Here is an 8,294-nt window from a genome sequence, read left to right as displayed (position 1 = left end):
TTAGGGGCATGTTTTAGTGGATTATTCATCCCCTGAGAATCCACATGGTAGAAAGAGAGAACTGGTTCCCTTTGGAGTCTCTAGACCTCCATGTGTGCACCATAGCACACATATAAACACACACAAATAAGTAAAGAAAACAAAAAATGACAATAGTTACCTTTATGAGTGCTGTGGGTTTTGTGCAGAGAATGAGCAGAGAGTCTAATGTGTGCCTGGTTCACTAGCAACATATTGCATTTTTGTCTACATGAGAACATTTTAATTTCTCTGTGGTTCTTGAAAGGAGTTTTGTCAGATGGATGGCTTTGTTTGTCTTCACTGGAGTCCCAAGTGGCCCAGGCTGGCATAGATTCATGACAAATCCGAGGCTGGCTTTGAATTCACTTCCAGCTCACTTCCAAATGCCGGGATCGCTGGAACGTACCACCATGCCTGGTTTAGGGCTTAGATATATAATTTTTTTAATAAAAATATTTTGATTTATTTACTTTTATTTTATGTGATTGAGTGTTTGTTTGCATGTATATGCACTGTGTGCATCCCTGGTGTCTATGGAGATCAGAAGAGCATGCCATATATCCAAGAAGTGGAGTTACAGATGGTTATGAACTGCCATGTGGATGCTGAAAACCAAACCCAGGTTCTCTACAAGAGCAACAAGTGCTCTCAACCATTGAGCCATAATTCTTGGTTTGTCTTTTGTTTTACTTTCTAAAAGTTATAATTATGCATGTTTGCCAGAACACAGTCCATGAATGGAGTCATGCAGGGAGAATTCCGAGTGCTTGTGAGAACACTCCAAGACAGCTGGATGTTCAAGGGAGGGAGACAACCAATAGCCCTACAAAGTTGTCACATCTTTGAACTACAGAATGTCCCAATAACCCAATTTAAACAGTAATAGTAGCATTCTTCTCTTGGTAGTAACCAACAGCTGTCTGATTAGATGTGAGGCCAGTTCAACAGTAAGGAAACTACCTGGGATGAGGGAGGTCATCAACTTAGAAGAGAACCTATTACTGCCCCTTTACTAAGTCAGCGTAATTTACAGCTGCATTCTAAATATTTGTCCTTACACCCATAGTTAAATCCATGAGTATAGCTCACACTCCCGATCAAAGAAATCTGCAGCGGATGAAGACCATTACAGAGAAACCACAACGGTCAAAATGTACAGCACATGTGATCTTCTGTTGTCCAGTCCAACACATCTACAACACGACTCCAGAACACGATGCTGAGGGAACATTGTGGAAGATGGGGTGGAAAGCTGTAAGAGACTGAAATTCGGGAAATCTGTGAGGCTGCATCCATGGGAAGCTTCACCCCATGACACACTAACAATATGACTGCCTAAATAAGACCTAAAATATTACAGCACCAATGCTAACACGGAAGGGGGAAATCTCTCAAAACCCTGCCCATAAAAGAAGAGCTACGGGGATTCCATAGCTCAGGGTCCCCAATGGAAAAAGAGCATGGGAACCCCAAGGGAGGAGTTAGAGAAAGGACTGAAGGAGCTGAAGGGGTTTGAAACCCCATAAAATGAACAACAATATCAACCAACCAGTCCCAGGGACTAAACCACCAGCCAAAGAGTACACATGGAGGGACCCATGGCTCCAGCTGCACATGTAGCAGAGGATGGCATTGCCTGGCATCAGTGGGAGGAAAAGTCCTTGGTCCTGTGAAGGCTTGTTTCCCCAGTGTAGGGGAATGACAGGGTGGCGAGGTGGGAGTGGGCAGGTGAGAGGGGGAGCATCTTCATGGATGCAGGGAAAGGGGATAGGAGAGGGGGGAACCAGGAAAGGGGATGACATTTGAAATGTAAATACATAAACTATCCAATAAAAAAATAAATAAAGAAGAAGAAGAGGGGTTGGGGATTTAGCTCAGTGGTAGAGTGCTTGCCTAGCAAGCGCAAGGCCCTGGGTTTGGTCCCCAGCTCCAAAAAAATGAAAAGAAAAAAAGAAGAGCTACGTTCAGTTGAGGAGTGCTGGCAGCAGCCCAAATAGCCCAAATGCAGGGAGGACCCCTTTCATTTGCTATCTAATCCAAGTGGTCAGTCCCCACACGAATATACACACCAGTAACAGTGAATGAACTGAACAGGTTATATTTCTATATTTAGTCATCTATGTAACACTGACAAAGAAAGAGACTGTAATCTCAAGAGGGGATTGAGGGTGCGGTGGGTTGGGGGTGTATACAGGTGTAAAAGAGGGTTTAGGGGGGATAAAGGGAGAAGATGGAGTTAAAAATAAAATGAAATAAATAGTTAAAAAGAAATAAAGTGCAACCTGGTCCTAAGGAGACCTCAGCACCATTTGACTCCAGGACTCCTTCATGTCTGACATGTTTCCATGTCAATGCTCTGGGTCCAGCCTGTTGACTCTGACCCAAACGATGAGTATCTTGTCCAGTCTACAGTACTGGTCATGTTCTCTTTTCTCCTCTTTGACCCTCCTACTCAAAAAACAAATAATTTACTCTCCATGCCAGCTCTTCTTTTGTATCAGAAAGTGTGATTACAGGGTTAGCACGCACAGATTTGCTCTCTCTGTATCTTATCTCTCTTCTGCTTTTGCCCACGGGGATACAGTTTTACTTTTCAAGGTTGCTGGAAGGTTTGTAATCTTGGTCAGTTTTTGCTGGAATGTTACATTCTGTAACTCCCAAAGTCATGAGAAGCCAAAATAAAAATCTATTTTTTAAAAAAAAATCATTTTGAAGAAATGCAAGCAACAATGAAATCTGCCTAGACTATAAATAGATGTCACCTTGTAATTAATAATGTATGGTCAGGCAATCTTAATTTGTTACACTAGGTTACAAGTATAATTTGGACTCAGTCTTATTTTAAATAATTTGGTAAGTTGGTTATGTTGTTTGGTCATAATATTATGAAATTGTGTTACGAAGGAAATGAAATAAAGGGGAAACAGCAAGTAGGGAAAACTTAAGTATGAGGATATATGTTTGGTAAGGAATGTTGCAATAAAAGGCCTCTCAAGGTAAGAATAACAAAATAAGGTTTTATCCTAAGGTAAAATGATTAGGCTTTTCCAAAACAGAAAAAAGGAAGATGAAGGCCAAGTCAGGATGTTTAAGCACATTGTAGAAAGTACAATGGTTTGTACTTTCATAAACCTTTCATAAAAGGTTTGTAGAGAATGAAGTTAGAGATCATATACATATACACACACTATATATGCACACATATATAGTAGTTATATATACATGTATATGTATAATATATAAAAATTTTTTAACATTCCTAAAATCAAAATTCAGTGCACTGATATAAAACTAGAATAAAATCCTCTGTTAAAAACAACAGGTTTATAATCCACCGCACTGTTCCTTGAAGTCCTTGAGGTGATCCTGTGAGCCTGATCTCTAGCAGGAACCCCCAAAGAACCAGTTTTCCTGCCTTTCCACCAGTCTCCCTACCCACCACACTACCAAGGGACCACATGGTGTCCTGTGGGCCAGGTCTCAGATAGGGACCCCTCAGAGATGTTAACACAGATCAGCCTCTCTACCCACTGTCCTGCTCCTGGGGACTATGTGGGGTACTATGAGCCAAACCCCAAGTAGGAACTCCTAGAGCCAATGTAGCCACTCACCAGCCATTCCAGTCACCAGAACACTAGGAAAGATCATGGCACCCTGTGCTTCCAACCGCAGTTAGAAGATCCCAGCCTGATTTCCATCCCACTCACATTCACCTGAAGATAGTACGGTGTCCTATGCCGCACCTCCAATGTTCCCCACCCACTCCCACTTGTGACCCCAGCCTCTGTCACCCAAGGACCATCTTGTAGAAACCAGGAAGGCCTCCACAGACTTCTAATGACTATAGCAAGCATCTCCTGGCTACAGAAAGCTTGTATCTGGACTCAGAAGTTATACCTATTCTTAGCTGATCTGAGACAACTTCTGAAATCCCATTAACATATCAACATAGAGTTGCCCAAGACTGAAATGCACCATTCAGTTGGCTGCTCAATTAACAACTAACAGCAAACAAAGATACAAACGTCTACTCAAAAGAGGTGAGACTAGATATCCATACCAAGACACAACACCAATGACCCAACTCCAGATGCTTAGGTCATATATAGCAAAAGCACAACCAAGTTGAGTAACCTGGACAATATCATCCTCGAGAAACTAGTAACTTGGAATATTCAATGAGAAAAGCCACTTAGTCGAAGTACAAGACAGTGATTTCAAAATAGCAGTTATAAATATATTCAAGGAACTCAAAGAAAATGTATGCAAGTTCCAGAATGCAGTATATAAAGAAGTAAACAAACAGTTGAATGAAATAAAGAAAACAAATTTAAGATGTAAAGATAGATTTTGATAAAGTGACAGAATGTTTGAAGAAAAACAAAACTGAAAGGAAATTCGAAAATCTAGGAAATCTAATTTAATGATCAGAAAGGTCTAATCAATCGACTGGATTAAGTGGAAAAGAAAATATCAGGTCTTGAACAGAAGATAGAGGAACTGGATCACCTTGTCAGAGAAAATGTTAAATCATAAACAAACACAAACAAACGACAACAAAACACAAGGTCTCTTGAACAGTATAAAAACCTATAGATCATAAGTGTTTAGGGGGCTGGAGAGATGGCTCAATGGTTAAGAGCACTGACTGCTCTTCCAGAGGTCCTGAGTTCAAATCCCAGCAACCACATGATGGCTCACAACCATCTGTAATGAAATCCGATGTCCTCTTCTGGTGTGTCTGAACAGAGCGATAGTATACCCATATTAATAAAATAAATAAATCTTAAAAAAATAAGTATTTAGGAAGGAGAAGGGACCCTGGTCAAATGCACAGAAAATATTTTCAACATTATTGAAGAGAACTTCCCTAATCTAAGGAAAAGACATGTCTATCAAGTTTCAAGAAGCATAGAGAATACCAGAGAGATTGGAGCAAAAAGGAAATTCACCACCACACAAAATAATCAAAACACTAATGTACAGAACAAAGAAAGGATATGGAGTGTGGCAGAAAATTCACATATAAAAGCAAGTCCATTGGAATAGCACCTGACTTTTCTATGGAGACTTTCAAATCCAGAAGGGTCCTGTTGTTCTACAAGTTCTTAAAAGTCAGAGATAATAATCCAAACTATTACACAAAGCTATCAACAGTTGTAATTGAAGGTGGAAGAAAAACAATAAAAACAGAGTTGAAAAATTTATGACCACTAAGCAGCTCTACAGAGGATATAGGAAGGACTACTTCAGTCTGAAGAGAAGTTTTAACACTCCCGTGACAACACAGAGAATACCTAAAAATTTTAGAACAGTAATGCAGAAGAGGTACAAGAAAATACCACCACAACAACAAATTAACAGTATGGTGTTTTGAGTGAGAATTGCCCCAACAGGTTCATAGTTATGAATTTGGGTCTGCGGTTGGTAGAACTGTTTGAGAAAGATTAAGAGAGGTGGCCATGTTGGAAGAGGTCTAACCTTGATGGAAGGGGTATACCACAGAGGATGGGCTTTAAGGTTTCGAAAGCCCATTCTAGCTTGCTTTCTGCCTCTTAGTTTTTGTCTTAACATGTAAGTTCTTAGTTACTGCTCTAGGGCTATGTCTGCCTCCTGTCATGTTCTCTTCCAGCTATGATGGCCATGAACTCATTCTCTGAAACTGTAAGCAAGCCTGCCAATTAAACGCTGTGTTGTATAAGCTGCCTTGGTCATGGTGTCTCTTCACAGCAATAGAAAAGTAACTAAGACAATCAGTAATTAATACACATTGTTCAATAACTACTCCCAATATTAATGGTCTCAATTTCCCAGGAAAGACAGAGATAACAACATCTTGGGCTAGAAAACAGGATCCATCTTTTTGGTGCCTCCAAGAAAGACATCTCACTATCACCAATAGATACTACCTTAGAGTAAAAGGGTGGGAAAAAATGTCTTCCTAGGAAATGGGATTAAGATGCCAAGAAAATTCAAAGAATGCTGAGAACTTACTTTAAAAACCTGTATTCTACCAAGTTGAAAAATATAAAAGAAATGGATTTATGGCTCTACATGACCTTCCAAAGAAAAATCAAGTCAAAGTGAATAATATAAATAGATCCATAAGAATCAATGAGATAGAAACCATAATTTAAAATCGTCTAGGTAAGAAAACATCCCAGACCAGATGGATAAAGAAATGAATTGAAGTAGACCTTCAAAGAAGTACTAAAACCAACACTCCACAAATTATTCCATAAAACAGAAGAGGAAAGAACAATTCCACATTCCTTTTGAAGCCAGTGTTACCATGATTCCAAGATCAGACAAAGATCCAACAAATAAAATAAAATTATGGGACAGTTTCTCCAATGAACATAAATGTAAAACTTTTCAATAAAATAATTGCAAATTGAATTCAACAGTATATCAAAAAAAGATAATGCACTTTAATCAAGTCGGCTCTATCCCACAGATACAGGGATTATCCATCATAAATAAATCAAGAAATGTGATCTACCACATAAATAGAATAAAGGGGACCAGAAAGTTGGCTCTATGCTTAAGAGTAGTGGTCAACATGGTGGTTCACCATCAGCTGTACCAGGGCGTCTGACACCCTTTTCTGGCTTCCTCAGGTACCAGGCATGCAAGTGGTACACAGACGTACATACAGACAAAACAACCATACACATAAAATCTAAAGGATTAATTTCAGGTAGAATCAATTCATTACATGCAGAAAAGTCCCTTGACAAATACAACATCTATTCCTGATAAAAAGTAATGGAGAATATAGGGACATATATCATATTAATGAAAGCAATATGCAGTGATGGCCACCCCCAATATCAGACTAATTGCAGAAGAACTTAAAGTGTTCCTACTAAAATTGTGAACAAAGCACAGATGTGAACTCTCCCTCCTCCTGTTCTTACCTACAGCAACAAGGAGATAAAGGAGAGACATTTAACAAAGGGTGAAGCCAAAGCATCCTTCTTTAATGCTTTGATTCTATATGGTGATTCTATACATAAAAGACTCTAAAGACTCTACCTCAAAACTCCTACAGCTGATAAATACACTCAGTGAGTAGTAGGAGTCAAATGAATACACAAAAATCAGTAGCCTTCCTATATACTAACAATAAACACTCAGAGAAAGAAATCAGAAAAACAATCCATTCATAATTACCTCAGAAAACATCTTGAAACAAATTTAATCAAGGAAATTAAAGTCTTGTGATACTTTAAGACACCAAAGAATGAAATTGATCAAGATATCAGAGGCAGAAAGACCTCCTGTGCTCATAGAACCATAGGATTAATATTGTGAAAGTGGTCATCCTACCAAAAGCAATCTACAGAGTCAATGCATTCCTCACCAAAATTCCAATTCAGTTCTTCACACAAATTAAAAAGTATTTTAAAAGTTCATCTGGAAACAGACGTACATAAAAACCCAGGATAACCAAAACAATTCTGAACAATAAGAGAACTGCTCAAGGTATCTCTAACAATGATTTTGACTTATACTACAGAGTCATAGGACTAAAACAGCATGGTATTGGCAGAAAAAAAAGGACACATTGATGGATGGAATGTAACTGAAGGCCCAGACATAAGTCCACCCATCTTAGGTCACCTGATTTTTTTATATAAAGGTCAAACTGTGCCCTGGGTAAAAGAGGACACTATCTTCAATTAATGGTGCTGGTTAAATTGGATAGCTACATGCAAAAGAATTAAAATAGGTCCTTATTGGTCACCCTGCATAAAATTCAACTATACATGTTTTGAGGGCCTCAATGTAAGATCTGATACCCTGCACCTGATTGGGGGTTGTGGGGAGGAAGGAATACGTTTGAATTTTATAGGCACAGAAATGAACTTCTTGAGCAGGACCTCTGTAGGGCAAGTCTTAAAACCAACAGTTGAAAAACAGGACCAAAGTACAAGAGAAAACCCCTGCACAGCAAAGGACCAGCACCACTGCAGTGACGGGGAAGCCTGCAGTACCGGAAAAAAAAACAAAAAACAAAAAACAAAAACCTGACCAGTTACACACCTGACAAAATATCTGTATGAAGAATATATAAAGGACTGAAAAATCTAACCAAGAAAACGAATAACCCAGTTGAAAATTGGAGCAAGTGAAAAGTTCTCAAAAGACAAAATACAGATGTTCAAGAAAAAGTTGTTAAAATGTTCCAGATCCTTAGCCCAGGAAATGCAAATCAAAACTAATCTAGGATGCTGCTGTACACCAGTTAGAAAGGCCAGGAGAACGAC

The sequence above is a fragment of the Rattus norvegicus genome, chromosome 9 (genome assembly GCF_036323735.1).
Source record: "Rattus norvegicus strain BN/NHsdMcwi chromosome 9, GRCr8, whole genome shotgun sequence".
NCBI lineage: Eukaryota > Metazoa > Chordata > Mammalia > Rodentia > Muridae > Rattus > Rattus norvegicus.
This window is presented reverse-complemented; position numbering follows the sequence as displayed.